Below are 23315 nucleotides of genomic sequence, written 5' to 3' on the forward strand. Positions count from 1 at the left end.
TCAGATTACAAGACAGTGTGTATACAGTGTAAATATTTATAATAATGAAGTGTGGGCAATTAAGTCAGGAAATCTGCCTGGAATTGATATTTGTCATATTTTAGCTGATGGTTTTAGGCAATATACTTAGAAATTCTAGGTCTCAAATACATCATCTGCAATTTATTTGGGAAGGCAATATAATGAACAATAGGCAAAACATGTATGTGAATTATCTGATGATATCAGCTGTGTCTGAGGACACTAAAGAAATATAACTAAACACTAGATGGTGAAAAAGTTATGTAAATGGTGTGCTATTTGGGCCACACACTTTTTATATCAATGTTTTAACCCCTCATAAGAGTGGGTATGGACAAATTAAACCCTTGAAATGCTTGTGTTTATTTTATTATTCACTCACAAGTGACAAAAAACAGAAAAACTTAAGACATATTGTAACTTGTAAACAAAAATAAGTAGAGTTCTTCAAAATTAAAGATAGACATTATCCAGGAGAGAGAACAGAATGATAGTTAAGGAAACTGAAAAGGCAAGATGTCACACAAGGACAGAGGTTAAGTAGAATTTATGTAGCCAAATTGCAAATGAGCACCCAAGGTATGTTTAAAACTGGAAGAGGGTTACAGCAATTCAGAGTTCCAATTAAAGTATGATGAGTGCGCTCTACTATGTAAATGAAAGTACATGTAAGAGGTTGTCACTGCAGAGATTATAGAAAATGATATCAATGAAAAGTGTAGTCAGAATATCTTACAAATTAGATGAGTTTTTGAGTAGTTTTCATTTACTCTCCTCAATATTTCTGCCATTCTACCTTTACCCAAAAAGGCAACTCACAATGGAATGAATTATTTGACCATGATTATCCATTTCCAGTAGGGTTTGGAAAGGCAGTAAGGTTAGAGTATGTTACATCCACATGTTTTCCCTTAGCATACCCATATACGGGTAATTGCAGCTTTTCTTGACCTCAGCTTTCAACATCTCTTCAACTGCAAACCTGTGACAAGTATGTGTAAAATAGGAGACATACACAGAATTAACTTATCTTCTCTTTCTCTTTCCTATAGACAGCAAACCATTATAAACCTCCAAATAGCCAGTCTTGTCATCCAAGTACCTGTTAAGTCTGTTCACAAGCCTTTAGTGCTCTCCGTCAGCCAACATCTTAGCGTCAGGGTTTAGATCTTGACAGATTCTCCCCTGGATTATTGCCGTAGGCTTCTCTAATGAGTGTAATTGATTCCAAATGGAATCCACGTTCACTTATACTTCACATAGTGGTTTGTTTTCTATTTGTTTGTGTTTGCTTTGCAAATTCATTTTGAAATTAAAGGAAGCCATCCCTGAATTTAGATCCCAAATTATTAAAATCTCTTCTGATATTTACATAGATAAAGGATAAAAACGCATCCTAAAATGATTTCCAAGGACTCATTTCCCATAAGGGAAGAAACAAAACCTATCCACAGACTATTATAAGTGGGATTGAGAAATGGCAAAAGAATGTGAGAATTTGACTCATCTTTCTTTCTCAATTTCTGATTCAACAAGAACAACTACATTTATCCACAATATTTATTATTATTCTGAAGAAATGAGATAAGTATGCTGGGAAATTATTGTTTATCATTTTCAAATTACAGATTTTTCTTTTTTATTATCTTTACATAGAGTACAAAAGAGTTGGCATTTAAAAAAGCAATTTATGAATGCAATACATTGTGATCAGTGTCACCTCTTTCAACATTCTCCCCCTTCTCATCTGACACTTCCCTCCTTTTCTTAATTTTGTAGTATATACTATGAATTTCTAACTGCATTCCACTCCCCTGCTCTTCATTCATCTATTTCTTTCCCCGCACATCCACTCCCCTTTTTTGGCAAGGACCTATTTCCCCAAGATGCTCATTTTGTTAGGCTTTGACTTTGCCTTTTTAAAGTAATATACTATTTGAGTTCTCCCTAGAGTCTACTATATTTCAGTTAATACATTTGTAACCACTTGCATACCACCGAACAGGTTCCCTTACAGATGTATAAGCTAATTCTAGAGGGAAACCATTTAACTTTTTTCTCTCTGGTTCTGACTTACTTCACTTAATATACTTTTTTCCAGGTTTTTTCCGTTTCCTTTCTTAGATTCATCGCATTCATCATCACCACTGAATATCCTGATAAATAAATCTTCAAAGTGAATTTCATCACCTTAAAAATACTTTTAATTCTGCGTGTAGAAATAGATTATGTAGAAATAGATAACACTAATACTTGCAACAGCTTCACCGGATGGAAGCTAAGGTCGTGTTTTCTTAATTATTTTACGCATCAATTCAAAATCCAGAAGTACTAGTACTTCCTGAAGAAGAAATTAAATTAGTAAAAATTAGCACTCAATTAGAAAGTCTGTTTAGCATCCCCTGCTAACTTTCCCATTTCAATCCAATATTATTTGCTCCATTACAGGAACTTCAAGATTTCTGAGTCACCCTCTGATAATAAGAACAAGTTAAAGGAGAATTATTTATTTTGCAATATAATCATGACTGCTTGACCTTCAATCTCTCCATCTTTCATTAGGACAGAAAAGTTGAAGAAAAGAGATTCACAAAGATAGCCATCCTTTGTGGCCTAAGTTCTGAGAACTGTTCCTTTCAATCAGCTTCAGAAGGAATGTTTCTTGTTCCTATGGCAACTGGCTGCTTTCAATTCACATAGTTCCACTATCTCTGATTTCCATTAAGACCTCTATTTTAGTAATTCTTTACTAAATTAAGTTCATCATATTTATCATTTTCTCAGTGTGAGTCCTCTTCTTTCATAAATCTTCTACTTTCTGATTTGAAATAAAATAAAATCTTTTCTGAGTAACTTGAGAAGATTTTAAATGATGCAAGAATTCTCTCCAAAGGTCAAATATACTGGGAGTACAAAAATAGTTGGTAACTAGGCTGGAAAATCAAGATAAAATAAATGTTCTCTGGAAATGGTGATGTTTAAGATATGATTTATTTGGCTTCATTAAGCAATCCCTCTAACTGATATTCTATTTTTTTGAGGAAAACACTGCTTGCTCCATTAAGCTAAATTCCCAGATTATTTGGCTCCTTATTAGTTGTTTAGAAGTTGAAATTTTCAGATCATTCAGAAAAAAATCTAATGTTTTTGGAAACACATAAATGGTTTAACTAAGTAAAAAGTAATGAATATTACATTCTAATAATATTCAGTGGTATAAGTGAGCTATATTAAAAAATATAAACACAAAAACCATGCATAGGAACTCTGTATTTGAATGACTACAAAAGTCATAGGTAAACATAGGAATCAATGGTTTTGTAAATTACATTTAGTCCTTCAAAGACTGATTTTTCTCAGAAGAGAGATCCTGAGTCATGTGGTAAGAGAAGCTTTAGATATCTAGTGTAAAGTATAACGACTATAGTAAATAAAATTGTATTTGGAATTCTTCTAGAAAGAAGGTATTTTCATAATGCACAAAAAGAAACTGTTTCAGATAATATGTTAAATTATTTCATGCTAGTAATTATTTAATCTTTTCATATTATAAACTTTAATATTTTAACATTAGACACAATTAGACACAATGTCAGTTTCTAGTTGAAATTTCTTTTTTCTTCAGTCTCAGAATTGAATATAATTATCAGCAACTTGTTTCACACACGGCTCTATTTGTTTGTCACTAAAAATCATGATTTTTAATACCATGACTTTACTATTGAAATTTGGCAGTTAATGTGCCTGATTCAATTTGAAGGCTTGCATTTTTAAATGCTGTAGTAAATAGTTTTATATCTATACATAGACTGATAGCTATGCAAATATTTTCTAGTTTTAAAAGTTTTCTATTTTTCCCCTCAACATTTTTGTTTCACAGGTAGTCTAACTATTAATATAAAATATCTTAATGCAAACATTTAAAGGCTTACATACATCAATGTTCTATTTTTAGTTTTTTGAAGGTCTTCTATACTATTTTCATAATAGTTACAATAATTTACATTTTCACCAATGATATATAAAAACTACAAAATTTGGTTTAAAAAAGCAATTTAGGTAAATATTGTTAAATTTTAAATTTAATTCAGGAATCAAAAAAAGGGAAATAATATCAAGTAAAAAGATTATTTGATTGTTATATTTGGTTTATTTGCCCCAATAGTAGGAACTTTCTTAATATCTCAGTGAGCTATACCAATGGGAAAATTGTTTTCCAGCATCATAGCTTTTTCAGCTCCTATGTGAAATTATATCAATTTATGGTTTTCTTCATCGTTAATGTGAGTGGAAAGACATAATACAGTGTGAATATACTTGACAGCATGGTGTATTACAGAAAATGAGTCCAAATACATAATAAGTGTGACTAGTGATTAAAAGAAGGCATATACAAAATGAATAAATATGCCCACACTCTTACACACAAGCACCATTGAAGGTAGCAGTGAAAACAAATGAGTAAAGTTTATTTCATAAAGTATATGTGTATGTGCATGTGAGAGTGTGTATTTATATATGCCTTTATCCTGGTTTTCAGAGATGGTGCTAATGAAAACACCTGCTCAATTATGTTAATTTATGAAGACACTAAAGAAAATCTCTTTACAAGAAACAAGAGTGGCCTTCTAAAATCCTCATTACTTTATGTTCATTCACTTGCTAAGTAGTAACCATTGATACACTAAATCCTGGTATTTATAAGTTAAATCAGTGCCTGGGGAAATCTATCATTTTCTGTATACAGAATGCCCAATAATTTTATAACCATGTTATTAGCTCTTTTCTCTAGGTTGTTAATTAATCTATTTGTTTTACATAACAGGTAGCAGTATACTATATATAATTAAACATATTGCTAGAAATTCAAATTTTTATAAAGGATTTCAATCTCAGAATGTGTTAAATCACTGAAAAATAAAATAATAATTGTAGGCACATGAAACAAAAACAGATTATTTTGTGGCCAACAATATTTTAGTGTAAAATTGAGCTTGAATTCCTTTCTAAATATAACTCTAATAGAAAATCAATGTTGGATATTTAAGTATAGGACATGATGATATAGAGTGAAAATACTAATTGCATAAAATGACTGATTTATGAAGAATTCACCATTTGAAACACACTTACTTGTTGAGTCCTATTCTGTCTATAACCTTGATGAAGCTAAAGCAAATTCCAATAATCTTCTAAATACCATTCTTCTTTCCCTTGCTTTTTGTTAGATTAAATATAAGAACAAGCAGGAAAGAGCTTAATGATGTTAGAAAACAATGATAGCCCTAGCAGATCACAATAGTTCTATATGAACCCATAAGATGATGCTAAGTGAAATGAACTCCAATTTATGGAAACAAGTGGTTTATCATTGTTGTTATTTTCAACATACCATGTGTAATTATGCCCTTTTTGGTTTGTCTTTCTTTCCCATGGATTTACCCCTGATATTACTGTAACTGCATTTAGTACCCTGGATATCATTGGAACTAGGGAAGGGAAAGGGAATACTAAAATCAAGAGCCAAAGGACAAAAAGACAAACCAAAGTAACAGCAATAGTTACAAAACTATATGGTGTAAACCAGCTGTACACCTCATGGCGGGGAGGAAATTGGGAGGAGGAAGGTGGGGGAAAACGAGGGAGGAGGTAACAAGTTGGATAAGAAATGTACTCACTGCTTTATGTATGAAACTGTAAACCTTCTGCACTCACTTTGACAATAAAATAAAAGAGAGTAGCTTTGTTTTTAGAGATGAAAATATACATTCTCACACCCATAATTTTGCCCAGATATCTGTATGAACAATTTCACAACATATGAAATGTTGAGTAATTGAAAATAAATTTATAAAGATGAGTAGATTCATTATAAAACATTCTCGATTCTTATTAGCTGCATCATACGTTATAGCTAATATCAGGACACTTTTCAGAGTAATTAAACATTTTTATGTACCATGTTTGTTTACATAAATCTGTTTTGTTTACCACTAGACAAATTCAGGAAACTTCATTGCAGGTGTCAACATACTAAGTCTAAAATTTCTAATGAGGTGGAAAGAAAGTAGAGTAATTAAAACAATTTTTAAAGATAAAATTTGTAGAAACCACTAATCAATTATAAAGAAAACCATAAATTTTAGCACTCTAACTTGTTCTGGAATCATAAACATGTTAATGAAAATTATCAAATACATCATGCAGAGATAGTCATACCTAAATAAGCCCAACTGGCTTTTCAAAATGTAGAAGAAATGCATTGAGAAGAAAAATATAATTAAGTACTTTAAAAATCGGGACATATAGATTAAAAAGATAAATGGACCTATGTTATGCTCTACAATTATCTCGAAAAGTAACAAATTAAACCAAATGCATCCACTTGTATGCATTAATATCAGCTTTTTGTATGTCAAGCCCATGTCAAATAGACAGCTATAAAATAAAAAGGTCAGTAATGAAATGTGAAATAAAATTTGCATCCTTAAAATATTGCAAGGTAAATGAAGAGAAATATAGTCAAAACAGTTCGTTTACGTGTATGAAAATAGAATAAACCCTTTGTAAATTGTTCTAAGAAAGAATTAGGATGATCGAGAATTACAATTGGGTGATAAAGACATTGTTTATATATGTGGAAAGATTACAATGATCAAAGTGTAAATAAATCAATAAAATAATGAAATATAGGTACAAAATGTTAGACATAAAACCAAAAATCTTCATAACTTGCTTAGACAAAGAAATTCTTGAATATAGTAATGCAACAAAATCACATAGGATAAATTTATTGGGCTCAGGTCAGTATGAGAATGCTTGTTCAGCTTCAAGGCCCTTGATTACATACCCCACATTGCAAAAAATTCAAGTAAAAGGAATAAAAGTAAGACACTGGAAAACTGAACTCAAACTTTTCATGATGAAAGCATTTGACAAGAAAGAAAAGAAATACTTAACAGACTGGAAGAAGATATTTACAATAATATATTTAATATAGGATTTATATGTATAATATATAAAAGAAAACACTCAAAAATCAAGGAGATAAACCTATTATTTAGGTTCTAGTGCTGTGATTTTTCTTTTTTTCTGAATAATTATTTATTTATTGTCAAAGTGCTGTACAGAGGGGTTATAGTTGCATACATAAGTTACAGAGTGCATTTCTTATCCAACTTGTTACCTCCTTCCTCATTTTTCCCCCGTCTCCCCCCCTCCATTTCCTTTCCCCTCATGAGTTATATAGTTGGCTTACACCATATAGTTTTGTTTGTATTGCTGTTGCATTGGCTTGTCTTTTTGTCCTTTGTCTCTTTATTTTGGTATTCCCTTTCCCTTCCCTTGTTCCAACGATCTCCAGGGTGCTAAAATCAGTTACAGTGATGTCAGGGGTAAAACCACAGGAAAGAAAGACAAGCCAAAAAGGGCATAATTACACATGGTATGTTGAAAATAACAACAATGATAAGCCACTTGTTTCCATAAATTGGAGTTCATTTCACTTAGCATCATCTTATGTGTTCATATGGAGCTATTGAGCTATTGTGATCTTCCTAGATATGTACTAATTATTCCCAGTGAGGGAAACCATAGCCTATTTTTTTTTTTGGGGGGGGGGTTGGCTCACTTCACTTAGTATGATTTTTTTCCAAGTCCTTCCATTTCCTTACAAATGGCGCAATGCCATTCTTTTTGATAGAGGCATAGAATACCATTGTTGATGTGTACCACATTTTATTCATCCATTCATCTACTTAGGGGTATCTGGGTTGGGTTCATATTTTATCAATGACGAATTGCGCTGCAATAGACATAGTTTTGTACATAGAACTCAAAAAGTTAAATTCCTTCAAATCAAATCCTAAAAGAACCAACAAATGAGCTAAGGCATGAGAGGCATAAAAATGGAATACTACATAGTGATTAGAAAGGATAAAATAATGGTATTTGCAGGGACATGGTCACATCTTGAACAAATAATGTTGAGCTAGACAAGCCTAGGGCACAGAGAACAAAGGTGCATGGTCTCCCTGATATTGGTTGTTGGGTGGGTGGCATGGAGATCAGTACAGACCATGTCTGTAAACAACAAACTTCTTTTCAAATGGTATTTCCATATGTTTTGGTCAGTGATTTTACATTATGTCTCTAAAACCAAACAAATACTGGATAAGCTAAAAAGGTCTAAGATAGATCTATCAGAAGTGCACAAGAGCTCAACCTATGTACATGTGATTGTATTGGATGAGGCTAAGCAAAATGAACTCCAAGAGATGGAAACAAGAGGATTTTATCATTGTCCTTAGGTTTTTGCATACAAGGTGAATTTCCTGTGGCGTACCCCAAGTGGTTACTGTATATGATTTTGGTACATTGGATATTGTATATATGCTTAACTGAACTAGAGAAGGGAAAGAAAAATGAGGGAGGGTGTAATAAATACAAGCAGAATGTACTCACTGCCTTATTATGTAACTGTACCTCTCTGTACATCACCTTGTTAACAAAATTTAATTTAAAAAGGGGGGGCATAAAAAGACCTAAAAAGAGACTTCTCCAAAGAGGAAATGAGAATAGCCAAGAGACACATGAAGAAATGCTCTGTATCACTGGCCATAAAAGAAATGCAAATCAAAACAATACTGATATTCAACCTCACCCCAAGAAGAATGTCCATTATCAAGAAAACTAATAATAACAGATGCTGGAGGGGATGTGTCCAAAAGGGAACCCTACTACACTGTAGGTGGGAGTGTAAACTTGTTCAACTACTCTGGAAAGCAGTATGGAGGTTTCTCAGAAGGCTAAACATAGAACTCTCCAATGACACAGAAGCTCCACTTTGGGCATTTACAAAAGACTACAAGCAAGACCACACCAAAGCCATGAGACTCATATAAAATTAATCCCCAGAAAACCAGAGTGGTGCTGTGGCTCAAGCGGTAGAGTACTATCCATTAGTGGTAAAGCTCACAGATAGCACACAAGCCCTGAGTTCAAGCCCCATGATGGACCAAAAAAAAACAAACCACCAAGAATAAAAATATTGACTGCAAGACAAGAAGAAAAATGAACTTTGAGAGATAGATTGAGATGTTCTCTGTACTATGTTGCTGTTTATACAAAGCAATCTGAATCCTCAAACTGTACATCATCCAGAGAAAATCATTTTAATGTGCAATAATAAAAAAGCATGCTCCAGGTTCTCTTCATTCATAATGAAAAAGAAGCCACCAAATCTAAGATTCTCCAGTCACAACATTAAAAAAAAAGACAAAAGAAATAACAAGACAAATGTGAACTGTAAAGTTTCTACATTATTGGCTGTTAAGAAAAATTTATATGACTGTATCCAAAATATTGGCAAATAGTATAGTATGCTTATTGGAAGGACATTCAAGAGTTCTTCAATATAGCCTTAATTACAACCATGCTTGCTTAATAGAACAGGCTCATGTCAGATCATCTTCTATATTCTGTAATTCAAAGTAAAACCTGTATTAACTTTGATATGTTTCTCTATATACAATGCAGAATGCAGAAATGCAGAAATGTCTGCAAATGTATGCTTCCTGTAAAACAATCTGATATGTGATGATCATCTCATATAGAAATAAGAGCATCTCATATAGAAATAATTATTATCACTTCACATAGAAATAACCATTAGTCTTGGAAATAGTCATTAGTCTTGAACTTGACCTCTACATCTCTTTAATTAACAACCATGAGTATTCCTACTCATCTGCACACAACCAAAAATTACTCGATGTAAAATTTTGAGATGACAAAATAAGAATTGATTATAAATGGTTAAATATCATGATTTACATAATTATAATGTTCATAATTTGAAACTTCAATTGTACTTGATGAGTTACTATTACCTTAATCTGTGTAACTTACATTTGAAAACAAATATAATTACTATTTTTCTATTAACAAAGAAAATTAGATTAAAAGCAAATTTTATTGAACGTGTTTAAATTCTGCGTCTTAAAAATGTTTCTTTACATTCCTCAAAATTTATCTCTTCATTTGGACCAAATAAACTCTTCTTTAGCAAGCATATAGTCCTCTTTCACTGATGTTTACCAAGTCATTTTCTTTTGCTGCAGAATAGTGTACTTAATGTCCATAATCTCAGAGTTAATTTTCTTTCCTCATTTCCTGTCCGTAGGTGTAGGGCTCTTACAAAGGATTTTCTAGTAGGCACAATAGGAAGATTATACAAAGATATGAAGGAACCAAGCAGACCATAGAATTGCTTTTCCTTTCAAAATAACAATTGGAAGAGGTAAAAAGTATTTATAGGAATGTGTATTATAGATAACTTAATTACTTCATTAAATCTCACATACAAATAAAACATTTTAAAATAAGTCGCAATACACTTTGAACATACTACCATAATAGAAAATTTACAAGTCTTTCTTTGCTATGTATCTTTCTAATGCTATGTCTCTCTGTGATTAAATGGACAAGGGGTGGTGAGTTTTCTTGTGTACTCTATAAAACCACTGACCTGAAACACAACAGTAAAACTCAGCTTTGCATCACGTAATATTTCTTTTGTATCTTTTTCTTTTTCTGCGAGATTGATTTCTTAAAGTAGGGAAGTGCTTCTTAAAACACTGCTGGCCTGCTTTCACTCCAAGACTTTAAGTAGGATTTTATAAAAAATTAAATTTCCGGGGAAGACACCCAGACAATAATTCTCCTAAACATTATTTATCTGCTGATGTCTTGTGAATTACCACTAAGAATTTTACATCAGCATAAAATATTCCAATACAATTTTTAACATTATTAGTAACATTTTTATTAAAGATTAAAATCATCCAATTTAGAGATTATAAAAAGTATGTGACATATTAAGGGAAGGAATTCCAAATGTATGAATGAAGACATTAGTTCTATCCCATTCCTTAAATATAATTAAAAGCAATAGGCTTCAGATACCATTACAATTAAAAAGGGTATACTGGATAATAAAAGATTTTAATAGCTGGCTATTGATTTGGGTTAACTATTTGATTCTGTTGGTGTCATGATGTACCCTTATATAGAACTAATATAGAACTCAATCTCTATCCCTTTACATCTTAACTCCAGACAGTATCAGTAAAATTTCATAGCTTCATAGCTTGATAGATTAGCAGCCGCAAATAGCCCTAAATTCATTTCTTTGGTAAAAATGAGTACTGTAGAAAAGACAGCAGAAAGTCAGGCTCAGTGAAGTTTGAAGTATCAAAATCCAAAAATAGCTCCAGCCTAAACTTGAGGGGAATTGCTGTAATCAAGAATAGGAATAATGCTCTTTACCTATGAACTGGACTGATTGCACAGCATGAGTCTCTCTTCTAAACAAGGTATTTCTATATTTGCATCTAAAGTATTCAGGCTCTTTCTGTGTTGGCTACCACTCTCTGCTCCTATAAACCTCCACAAGACATATAACTTTTTAAGGTCCCAAGCTTTACGCCTGTGAAATGTCAACAAATAGTCTCCCAAGCTCTCTCACATTAACATTTATTAATTCTATGGCTTCTTATTAGGCTCAGGAAATGTAGAGTGTGATTCCCACAATCTTCAATCATACAAAAGAGAGTAGGAAAATATGAAACTAGGCAAATATATTATCATGATTTGTGTAAAGTATGATTTGCATAAAGTATAAGGAAGAAAACTAATTATTCTATAAATGATAGTGTATTTGCACTATTTTGACTTACTACTAACTGAAGAGCTTTAATAAAAAAAACTGGCACCTATAACTCAGTAATGAATTTCTTGAGGAACACTTTCTGATTAACTGGGAATACAGATGTGAGCAGCTGTTTCCAGCCTTAAGTGTATTACTCCTAATCATGACACATAAGTATGGTTATAATATAGCTTCTTGGGGCTGGGGATATAGCCTAGTGGCAAGAGTGCCTGCCTCGGATCCACGAGGCCCTAGGTTCGATTCCCCAGCACCACATATCCAGAAAACGGCCAGAAGCGGCGCTGTGGCTCAAGTGGCGGAGTGCTAGCCTTGAGCGGGAAGAAGCCAGGGACAGTGCTCAGGCCCGGAGTCCAAGGCCCAGGATTGGCAAAAAAAAAAAAAAAAAAAAAAAAAAAAAAAAATTTCTCTCAAGTTATCACACAGAATATCCATTTTAACAAATCCAACTTTGACAATTTCAACTTTAGAAGCAGTTATTACTTAGTAGCTAGATGATTGAGTGTAACTTACTGCATGGGAAGATAAATTTTACTTGGAGAAATTCCACATCTGCTACTTAGCCTTGAAGGACCAATTTTCAGGCCTTCTGTACAATGAAATGAGTATTTCTTCTCTTGACTAAAGCATTGTTTGTAGCTGCCATGTTCAGGACATCTTTGGGTTGGACATGGGGCCAAATACAGTCCTATCAACTCTCATTAAAATAAAGCAATAGTCACAGAAGCATTGACTATTGCAGATTGGCAATTGCTTTGTGAATCAAAGCCTTTGCCAGAAGCTTTCTGAATTATATCATGTAACCAATGAGAAAAGAAATGACATGACTTGGCTAGATAAATTTAGATGAAAGAAATAAACTGAATTGGGTTATTAACACATCATATCGGGAATCAAAGACCAGTTTTCCTTTAGCTTTCAATGAGTAGAGCTCTAGCCCATTTAACTGATCCTTTTCCCCTTTTCCCTGTTCCACATGACCTGGAGTTAACAGTCTTATCTGTGCAAGCTCTTCCTTCCTGCCATCCTGAAAAACATAAACAACACTTTTAATATATATTTATTTTCAGAGCTTTGAGTGCAGATCACAAATTAACTCATCTATAAAATTTTTGAAAAATAATACCAAATTTAACAGGCATACTGGAGTATTAAGATTTTACTAACAAGAAAATTTAATGAACAGATATTGTACCTTCTATAGTTTTGATACATGTACCTCATTAGTCTGCATGATTTTTAAAGTGAAGATAGAATTAGAGATTTGTGAACTCTCTTACAAAGCTCTATTTCACTCTTACAAAGCTCTATTTGGGGTGCTTTGGATTACAAAATGTATGTGGTCCATCTGCTTATAAAAGTAATTTTTGTCGTATCTTCTCACAAATTACACAAACACTTTGAACTTTCATTTCCCTCAGTTATAAGTACATTGATGCTGAAATCTACATATTATATATTGGACCTTATATTTTACATTTGACAGAATATTTTGAGACTGACTTTTTAAAAGTAGTTGTAATGACATTAGGAAAATTAATTTAGGGAGATTAACTAGAGAAAATAAGCATTATTCATCCACTATTCTTCATCACAAAGAAATACAATGAATTTCATTTTATTATAATTTTTAAGTTTGACATTAGATCTCACAGGGCTAATAAAATCCTAGAAGACTAGCTTCCTGACGAATTCTGACAAATACATCCTGATATCCCAAATGTCAGACCACTGGAATGTCAAGAAGTAAACAGAACAAAAAAAAAAAAAGAGGGTGCTTTCATTTAGTATTGTGCTGATTCCATGCAGTGCTGTGGGATTATATCCAAAATGTTATCAGGATTTGGTCATGATGACCTCTCTCAAAATATGTAATAGCATACTTGAAAATCAATTTCATCTAACTTGAAGCCACCTTGAGTATAAGCTTCTACACTTTTTACAAACTCCCTGTTCAATGAATGCAGTTGAGTTAAAACACAAGTAAATCTGAAGGGTAACAAAGTTTTCAGAATTATGAAGTGTCAAAATAGTCCCTACATTTGAAGTGAGCTTTTAGAAAACTATATCAAAGGAGAATAAAATAAAATTTCCTCAAAGAATGGAACTAACATTTGCACAATTAATGAAGCAATATCATAGCTAATATAAAAATCCCATTTCTGCTTATAACTACACTTTGTAAAACATAGAACTAACAAGGTTTTCTAGAATTTAAGAATTGTTACTCATGACAAAAGTCTTTTTCCATGTTTTTTATTCCACCTTTCTTCTCTGAGTTTCTTTTTCTTCATTTTCTATCTTGTGTACTATTGGTACACGAAAAGCCCATATCAAGAGTACAATCTGGGAATCTGATATAGGTACATATTTATAAAATCACTAACATAATTAAGACAGATTGCTAGGCATAATGGTACACACACACAGCCCAACACTTAAGAGGCTGAGGCAGGGAATCAAAATTTCTAGGTCAATTTGTACTGCCCAGCAGAATATACCTTCCCTCTTCCCACCTCACGTAAATGTAAGGAGAATATCCATCACATCAAACATATTCTGCAGGGCATTTAGAATGTGTTCTCTCCGGTTCCTCATAGTGCCAAAACCGCCTGACATCTATTGATGTTTCTGTTGCTATAGACTTGTTTACATTTTCAAGATCACTATAAATTAAATGGTATACTTTAATCTTATTTTATTCATTGGAAATAGTTATATTTATTTATTTTTCTTTTTCATAATTATTTATTGTCAAAGTGATGAAGAGAGAGATTACAGTTTCATACGTTAGACCTTGGGTGCATTTCTTGTACTGTTTGTTAACTCCTCCCACATTCTTGTACTGTTTGTTACCTCCTCACTCATTCCCCCCTCCCACTCCCCTTTCCTTCTCCTCCCATGAGTTGTTCAGTTAGTTTACATCAAATGGTTTTGCAAGTATTCCTTTTGGAGTCGTTTGTCTTTTAATCCTTTGTCTTTCGATTTTGATAGTCCCTTTCACTTCCGTAGTTCTAATACCAGTATATATACTATCCAGTGTACTCAGATGAGGTACAGTAATAGCAGGTACAACCACAGGAAGGGGATACAAGACGATCATCAACAAAAGAAGCTATGGTTTCACATGGAATGTTGAAAGTAATTACAACAGTGATATTACACTCGTTTCTATAACATGGAGTTCATTTCACTTAGCACCATCTTGTGCGTTCATAGGGGCATAGATAGCTATTAGGTTCTTGTGATCCTCTGCTGTGACTAGCCAAAACCTGTGCTAATTATTCCCTATGAGGGAAACCATAGAGTCCATGTTTCTTTGGGTCTGGATCTCTTAGTATAATTTTTTCCAAGTTCTTCCATTTCCTTACGAATGGGGCAATGTCATTCTTTCTGATAGAGGCATAAAATTCCATTGTGTATATGTACCACATTTTCCTAATTCATTCATCTACTGGGGGGCATCTGGGTTGCTTCCATATTTTAGCTATGATAAATTGTGCTGCAATGAAAATTGTTGTGCTGGTGGCTTTAGTGTGTTCTTGTTTGTGGTATTTTGGGTAGATGCCCAAGAGTGGGGCTGCTGGGTCATAGGAGAGCTCTATGTTTAGCCTTCTGAGGAATCTCCATACTGCTTTCCAGAGTGGCTGAACCAGTTTCCATTCCCACTAACAATGAAGTAGGGTTCCCTTTTGGCCGCATCCCCTCCAACAATATCCCAACGCCATTTTTGAATGAAATAGAGGAATCAATCCAGAAATTAATATGGAACAATAAAAGACCACGAATAGCAAAAATAATCCTAATCAGAAAGAACAGTGCTGGAGGAATTACAATACCAAACTTCAATCTGTATTATAAAGCTACAGTAATAAAAACAGCTTGGTATTGGCACAGGAACAGGCCTGAAGAACAATGGAACAGAACTGAAGACACAGAAAGGAACCCGCAGAATTATGCCTACTTAATATTTGATAAAGGAGCTAAAAAAACAGGATGGAAGAAAGATAGCCTTTTTAACAAATGGTCCTGGCAAAACTGGTTCAACACCTGCAATAAATGAAAACTAGATCCTAATATATCACCCTGCAACAAAATTAATTCCAAATGGATCAAAGACCTCAAAATTAAAACAGATACCCTGAAAACACTAAAAGAAGGAGTAGGAGAAACACTTGGGCTCCTTGGCACAGGATAAAACTTCCTTAATAAAGGCCCAGAAATGCTACAAATCAAAGAAAGGTTGGACAAATGGGACTGAATCAAACTGCAGAGCTTCTGCAGGGCAAAGGATATAGCTCGCAAGATAAACAGAAAGCCCACAGATTGGGAAAAGATCTTTCCCAGCCATATAATGGACAAAGGCCTCATACATAAAATATATGCAGAACTAAAAAAAAAAATTCCTCCATAACAAAACTGCAAAGAACCAACAGCCCTTCAACAAGTGGGATAAAGACTTAAAAAGAGACTTTTCTGATGAGGAAATGAGAATGGCCAAGAGACATATGAAAAAGTGTTCTATATCATTAGCCATAAAAGAAATGCAAATCAAAACAACATTGAGATTCCACCTCACTCCAGTGAGAATATCTTATTTTTTTTTGAAGATTCATAAGGAGGTTTATTAGTAGGGCCCTATCTCCCACGGGAGAGGGAGTAACATGGGGTCTGCACCTTGTCCAGGTGGCAGCTTCTCCATTTTGTCTTATTTTTAAAATCTGGCTTCCATTTGCAACCATGGTGTTGTATGTATTAATAGTCCACTACTTGATTATTCAGTGTGATGTCATTATATCAATATGTCATGATTTGTGAATCCATTCACCAGGTAGGTAATTACTTTCAAAGTTTAACTACAAAAGTGTTGTCATAAGTATTCAAGTAAAAGTCTTTTGTTGTTCCAACAGAGGTGCTTGAAAAGTTTGAGTCCCTTCTATCTAGATCAGTAGTTGTTAGAGTTAAACATGCTGATGTGTATTTAATATAATCTCATTAGAATCTTTATTGCATTACCATCGTTACAGCATTGGTTTATGTTTTATGTGTTTTCAATGCTTTTATTTCCTTGGCTATTATTTTATATCACTTTGCTCTGTATTAATGTAGCCATTGCCCACATTCTTTTATGTGTTCTCTCTTCATATATACACATACACACATACTCAAATATATAAATACGCAAATATGTACATTTCTCTTACTATTTTTACTATAATTTCAGGCAGTATTGTTGTTTTTACACAATGTGAATAGCTCTGTCCCTAACTGCTATATTTACATTCCAACACTTGATAAATTATTAATGTGCCTAATTTATTTCTTCATCATTTCCTATTTGTTTTATATTTGCCTGTCTACTCTTTGTTTATCATTATTTTTTATTTTGCCAGTTTGGTGAACATTACATCGTTACTATAATTCTTTTACAGGTCTGGAGTCACTGCCTTACCATTCACACAACTTAGTATTTATAACAGGAACAGGTAAAATTGTAGTTATTTGTTACTTCTCCAAGTAAAAGATGAATATTGGAAATATAAAAGCAATGAATAAAAACTAAAGAAAAGAAACTAGTCTACACTGGCTATATAGATAATAAAAATTAACTATGTGTCGATCCTGATTGAACAAGCCAAATGATGTCATTTTCTTCCATTTATCAGAAAGTATAATCTTATCTTAAATTTTTAAAAATAAATCTTTCATTGAATTTTACCCAGTCTTATGGATTTCCAAAAACTGTTGTTTACATGAAGCTGAAAAGCTGAAATCCCTATTTATTTGTACATAAAGATTAAGAGAAAAAACGCAGAGGCAGATAATAATAAATGCTTATTTTAATCAGAAAGCCTAAACTAATTAGGTAGTTTTACTCAACTATTTAATTCACATGCTTGCATTTTAACAAAAGGCAATGTATATATTCATCTATTCAGAGGACAAGAACATCTTATATTCTCCCCCATGTCCACTATCCTACTTACCAAATACATCCCTAGTAAGTACATTGCCATTTGTATGTCTAGGGTAAGGAAATTTGTATCTGTGTTTAAAGTGATAAAATATCTTTTTCATATTTTTAAACTCTAAGAGACATCTTGTATTTCCTTCCTATTCACATGCAATTAAACATGTATGTTTCATAATTAGAGTTATCATTTTAAACTCATTATGGCAATCTTTATGCATTTTATAAATCTGTGAGTGCTAAAATGAGATTGCTTTGGTATTCAAGATTGTTGTTTGCTTGTGCATTTCTTCTCTAAAAGCCATTATGTTGGATAATTTCATTTTACCAGTAACATGTGGCCAGTGAAAGATTTCTGTGATCTTACTTTTTTAAACCACTAAATTATCCAGCTACACCCAAAAAAACATACTTTACTATGGGAAAGAATTTTCATTTATATTAAAATTGTAGAAAAGGTAATACAGAAATTAATGTGATCACTTTTATTTTACTAACTAATCCAAACTTTATTTCTAAATCCTCTAACACATTCCTTGACTGGTCCTGAAAGAGAGTTAAGGGCTACTTCGTAGGTTCTACAATTTTAGTTATCACAATACTATTTTTTAATTGGGATAAAAATCCACAGGAAAGTAGAAATTTACAACATGATTCAAGAAAGTCTTCTGGATTACATTTATATTTTAAATAACCTGCTGATATATTTCTAACTTCATGCTACAGTTAGGAGATTAAGAAAGTAATCTCCTTAAAATGCAGGTCATGACACCTGCATTTAGTTTCTTCTGGCTGTGGTAACCAACTGCCAGGAACTGAGTGGATTATAACCACAGCCGTCTATTATCCCAGGATCCTGGAGGAAAGATGTGTGAAGTCAAATGCTGACAGAGCTGTTTTGTCTGGATAGACACTTGGAGAAGTCATACTTTTGCTACTTTACATTTCATAATGGTTGCATGTATTACTTCACTTGTGGGTTAAAAAAAAAAAGAAAACACATCTCTCCCTCCATCTCCAAGGAGCCCTCTTTGTGTTGACGTCTTCTCTTCTGTCCAGTAAAGACTCTAGTTATTGTATTTAGGATGAGCATATGTTTAGCTCTTTTTCCAAATATGGATATACGTATGGGTTTTGCATGTTAGGAATTTGACATATTTTTGGTAGGGTCATATTTTGCCATGGATTGGTACTGATATATGTATGTTTATTTTTTCTGAGTCAGTCCTCAATGGAAGCTAAAATTACCTGAAACACAGATTACATCATGCCTCTTCTCTGCAAAATTAAATATATCTACCTTCAATTCTTAGTTTTAAATAAAACATGGTTTGGTGAAGGTGCCCATTTTATACCATATGAACTCATGTATTTCTTATTAATTAGATGTCTTTTAATAAATTCCATTTAATGTAATTGGAAACACAGACCTTTTCATCTTTGACACGAACTTCACATGGGCTCCTGATTCTGCTGGACATAACCTTCACATTCTTTGACAGTCTGTCTTCATCTAGTATGGCAAGGTGGCCCAGGCTTTTGTTTCCCCCTGGTATGTTTTGTTTTTCTTTTAGAATTAAATGGAATATTAAGAAAACAATTCAGCTACTGACTTAGTGTTTCTCATTCATCTGAGATGATTGTTGTTTCCAGGTCCTTTATATTAAAGAAGAGTAGAATTTGTAGGCATATGTGTAAGTGTAAAAGACCTATAAATATATGATATTCTTTTCAAATTAAATAGAAGATTATAGTGTTTTAAATTAACCACCTTTTCCTCTATATCTGCACTTTCTTTATTCTACCCCTAACAATCCTGGTACTTAAGAATCCTGATGCTTGAATAGCTTCCAATCACCACTCATTTTCTTCCATATGATTAATAGACTTTCACAATACTACAACCATTTGTCACTACTGGAAAAGTCTCTGTGTATTCTTTTTTTTTCCATTCCTTTATTGTCAAAGTGAGGTACAGAGGGTTTACAGTTTCATACGTAAAGCAGTGCATATATTTCTTATCCAACTTGTTACCTCCTCCCTCATGTTTCCCTGGCAGGGGAAATATAATCATGCAGGTGGTTTTTCCCGGGCAAGGCTTTCCAGTTGCACTTGAGGCACACTGAACCTCTGCGATTTCTCCACATAGGAGAAACTCGACCACATAATTTGTGATCTGTGTATTCTTTTAAAAATGACCTTTCCTAAATCTGGGCACAGTGGCCACAATCCTAGATGTTCAGACAGACAAGATCTGAGGATTCAGTTCAAAGTCAGCCCAGGCTGAAAAGTCCCTGAAACTTACGTTCAACAAATCACCAAAAAGTCAGAAGCAGTGGCTCAAGTGATAGAGCACTAGTTTTTAGCAAAAATGCTCAGGCATAATACCCAGGCCCTCAGTTCAAACCCCACAACTGACATAAAGAAAAAGAAAACAAAAAAAGGTTCCTTTCTTTAACTGTTTTCTCTGTGTTTTTAATATGGTACTTTGAGGAAACTGAGAATTATGCAACTGCTATTGTGGCCTTTCCATAAACCCAAGCATGACTTGTATTTTCATTTCATATTGTTTTTCCAGTTCAAACTCATGGGTAAATGTAGCTATGTTCCATTATTTTTTTTCTCAAATATCACATGCATTTATGTAAATAAGCAAAATATATTTATTTTTGTCAAGTTAATGTTTATTAAATGATATGTTTTAGGTGTACAGCCAGTGTTTCTATAAATATTCTATTCTTGTGCATTTTTACTAGGACACACAAGAAAATAAAATATGATGGCCCATGGTTTGGATACAGAATAACTATAGGATCATTCTAACAATGTGGAAGGCTTTAAAAAAAACCAGCATAGCATTTTCTCTATAAAACTTAATATTATCTAAAAGTCATAACTTCCATTTTAAATTATTTGTAAAGATTACAAGTCATTTAGGTCATTGTTCTGAATGCAAAGAAGTCCAAGATTAATAGGCAGAAAGAATCAGTGACCAGTACAGGTTTTCATCCTATTGCTATGGCAGATGGCCTAACTTAGCAAATAGAAGAAATGGGAGATCATGTCTGTCTCCCTCCTTTCGCTGGGTGACACTGGATCATTCTTAGCTACTCAGGTGGCTGAGCTCTGAGGATTAGGGTTCAAAGCCATTCTGGGAAGAAAAACTTTTGAGATTCTTATCTTTGTGAATCCAGAAGTAGAAATGTGGCTGAAGTGATTGCCAATCATAAATGAAAAAGCTATGGGACAATGCCCAGGACCTGAGTTCAACCCCAGTACCAGAACAAATAATAGAACAAATTGTTTTGTTTTAAAGGCCAAAGTCATTTTCCCACCATGATTCCCATCCATAGGACCCCATCCCATCCTATTTACCTCCTAAAGGCCCACATTTACAAATACAATTGACATGTTATGTATCCAACACATTCAAACCATAAGAGTTCTCCTAACTCTCTCCTATTATTCATTAGTATGAAAATCCCTAAAATTTCATTGTACCTTGTGGCCTATCATTTTCCCCTTTTATTTGTATAAAACTTTGAAAATACAAGGAAAAGTCAGAAAGACATCTAGACATGTCCGGAAATCTTAAGAACAGAGGCAAAATATTTATAAATGTGCATAGTAATGTATAGATATATTATCTATATCAGAAATTATTATTTTTGTCTTTCTAGTTGAATTGAATGGAAAGCTGGACAAGAGTTGCCAGCATGACTCTGATAGCAAAAATGGCTCTTAGAGACTTATACAGACTCCCTATATTAAGTTTTCAATTATGTCATTTGCAGTTACATGGAGTTATGCATGATTTTTAGTGGAAGTAATTAGAGATGTGCACCTGTTACCATGTCTAGATTGAAGATTCCAACAGAACAAATATATGTTCTTTGCTTATTCATATATCTCCAGTGTATAGCATGATACTTGTTCATAGTAAATGTTCTTATTTGTTAAATAGAATGTGCATAGAAAAAAGACTTGGGCCATGAAAACCCTTGCACTTATTTAATAATTCACTGCAAAATATTTTGTGAGCTGAATTGTAGGACTTAAATGTGTAATGAAAACAAATTTATGGCATTGTGTAGTTTAGTCATAGCACAGAGGTAGTAAATTGCCTATATAGTTCTAAATTTTATTAAAATTAAACAGTTATGAATGGCAAGAAAATAAAAAATGCAGCTAAACATGTATTTCAACACATATTTAAGAAAAGTAAAAAAATGTTTATTTGGAAGTATATCAGGCTGAACCCTATTAATATATAGAGGTAATAACTGTTAAAAATTTCAAAAGGGAAAACCTGAACTAAAATGTTTTTCATTATAAAATATAGAGAAATGCAATTTATATTCAAATATGCATATATTATAATTCAGAATAAGTAGGTAAAATTTATAAAACAATAAAACAGACAGTCCTCAGTTTTTATGATGTGCTATTAAAACAAGCTATAAAACATTGTCAGCTAGAAGCAATGTACACAGTATAGCCCATTAACTGAAAATATTTATTCAGTGGTTTATATCAATAAAATCCAATGGCTACTGCTTTGAACATTGTATAGCTGAATTGGAAAATCAAAACACCTAAGTATTATATTACTGAGTCCAATTTTGAATAAATAATTGGATCTCAATTCCATTGGGAAGTAGTAAACCTTCATAACAGACAATCCATCACCTTTCTGAGACAAGATGTTTCTTTTTTTTTAAGGATCGAATCTTGGAGTCTTTATTAGAGCATTAGTAGTCTGCGGGCAGCCAATTGTTACAAAAGCCTGCAGTCCAAAAATAGACTTAACACTGTCAGGAAACAGACTAAAGAGGGAAGAAAGAGCAACAACAACAACAAAACCAATTCAGCTTCAATGGAGAGCTGAAGTGGGACACCATGGTGACCGGAGATGAGCCAGGAGACAGAACATAGGACACAAAGACAGAGACATGTGGCATGGCATCTTCCTATTATTATTATTATTATTATTATTACTGTTGTTATTGACAGACAATGGGACTAATTATATTAAAGGGCATAAGGTTCATAGTTACAATGAGTTTGTTCAAACTCTCTTCTTCAAATGTAGAATCCACTGATGTTTTATTTGCATAATTAAGAACTATGTAAGCACAGTAACACATTTTCATATTTGTAATTTTATTGATTTAACAGAGCAGAGAGTTTTGGTGATGTTAAGACCATATTATGGGTGAAGCTGCTCTGTATGACATTGCATTGGTTCACATATTGCCCAAAATAATATTATGTGCAGCATTAAGAGTGTGCTTTAAGATAAGCTCTGGATTTGGGGGGACAATGATATGCCACTTTCATTTCATCCCCTTGAACAAATCTACTCTTGAACAAATGAAAAAAAGAAAATGACAAATTCTTTTGACACAGAACCGTTATAAGTAGTCTCTAAGCAGGCACCTTGTCACATTTCTATAATCCCAACCACTCAGAACATAGAAATCAAATGACCAAGTTTCTAAGACAGCCCAAGCAAACAGATAATGAGGCTACCCCTCCCCCCATCGTAAGCAATAAGATAGTATGGTGACCTTTTCCTTTGAGCCTGGCTATGCA

General features: G+C 33.1%; 1 non-coding gene across 1 annotated transcript; it reads left to right on the forward strand.

The window, feature by feature from the left end:
• The first annotated feature begins 19764 nt into the window (after positions 1 to 19764).
• LOC125365099 lies at positions 19765 to 19923 on the forward strand. Its single transcript, XR_007213649.1, has one exon. It is a non-coding gene; the product is annotated as a U1 spliceosomal RNA (small nuclear RNA).
• Positions 19924 to 23315: the final 3392 nt, after the last annotated feature.

Source organism: Perognathus longimembris, chromosome 16 (genome assembly GCF_023159225.1).
Source record: "Perognathus longimembris pacificus isolate PPM17 chromosome 16, ASM2315922v1, whole genome shotgun sequence".
Taxonomy (NCBI): Eukaryota; Metazoa; Chordata; class Mammalia; order Rodentia; family Heteromyidae; genus Perognathus; species Perognathus longimembris.